Genomic DNA, 1,643 nt, shown 5'->3' with positions numbered 1-1,643 from the left:
GCAACCAATATGAAGAACCAGTAAGAACAATTGAAAACGAAATCACAATCGGAACTGAAAAAGTTACAAAAAAGATAAATCAATATGATGACTGCGCTTGATGTTGGCTTGTTTGATTTTTGGTTTAAATTTGGTTAATTTTAAACGTAAATCAACACGTTTGGTGATTTCTAGGCGATTTCTTTTTTTTTTGTTACCAAATCGTCTATTGCACTAAAGCCACATTCCACTAAGTAAGATGATGGGAATGGCAACAGCAATTTTCGAGCAAAACACGTTACATTTGCATATTTTTCAATGTCTCGTCGCAAAGCCATGTCATTTTCCTTTTAACATCAAGAAAAGATTTGATTCATCATTTTGCATTTCGCAAAGTTCTTTCTATTTAACCTTATAATCGTATTTAACTTTGATTCAGTTTTTTTTTCACAAGCGCAAATTACTGTTATTTTATAGAAAACCTTCAAATTGATGCAATGCTGCTGCAAAAAAATAAAAACAACTACATATACATATGTATGTGCATATACTTATAAATTGTTAAGACATTCAAAATAAAATAATTTCACAACTTGAAAAAACAAAAAAAAAAAAAAAAAAAAAAAAAACTTTGAATTTAAAATCTCATTCAAAGTCAAATCAAACTTTGATTCTTATTTATCCAATTATAATTACGATCAGAGTCATCTGTGAAGTAATATTCTAAATATTTATTCAAAGTGGAATTTTTCTCAAATGTGATTTTAACCGAGGTATTTTCAATGACAATTAAAATTTTTGGAAACGAAATTCGATGATTTGTAAAATAAAAAAAATAATTAAAGAGTGCAAATTAAAAAAACATATGCTTAACAATGGTTTTTGTTTGCAATTTTATAATTGCCCCCTGAAAATTTCCTACGCCCCACGTTGGGAATCACTGCTTTAGAACTTCACCTTTACTTTAAAACTTCAACAATACTTTAGAGTTCAGATTTAGAAAGAAAATGCCTTTTTTACAATTCTATTTACTGGAAATTAAAACAACAACAAGAGACTTCTTTGATTTTTTTTTAAACCTTTTCCAAAATTAATGATTAAAAAAAGTATTAAAATAAGAAAATATTAAAGTTGCAAACACAGATGTCTGTATTTATTCCTAAAAAACTGGAATTATTACCCAGATATATTTAAATGAATACCTATTGTTAAAGAAAATAACATCAGAAAATTAGAGTCCTGTGTAAAAAAGATAACCCTTAATTTTATTTGTTCTCTTAGTAACTCACCTTCAAATATTCAATGATTGACTGCTTGACATATTTTGTCAATGCATTTGTAAGAAATATTTGGTATTTCTCTTACAGACAAATAAAATGTTTTTTTATTTCTCTTTTAATTCCTTCTATTTTTGCAACCTTTTCCAGGTGCTAAACACAAAAGTGAAACAAAAAAAGAACTACCTGTAAATCAAGTCGGATTATTGAAGCTAAGATAAAGTAGCTCTTGCACATGCGCTGTGACTTAATTCCTCTTAATAAATATTCAGTATAGAACTTAGCTTCTTTTGAAAAAACGAACATAATTCATCAACGAAAATAAAGAATACTGAAGAAAAAGAGCAACGTGAGGAAAATGTGCAAGAATCAAAAAAAGAGAGAAAC

This window comes from Hydra viridissima, unplaced genomic scaffold, assembly GCF_058129835.1.
Source record: "Hydra viridissima isolate aposymbiotic clone 2 unplaced genomic scaffold, HvirCarnegie_v1 scaffold_6, whole genome shotgun sequence".
NCBI lineage: Eukaryota > Metazoa > Cnidaria > Hydrozoa > Anthoathecata > Hydridae > Hydra > Hydra viridissima.
The sequence above is the reverse complement of the archived record's forward strand: the minus strand, read 5'-3'. Positions refer to the sequence as shown.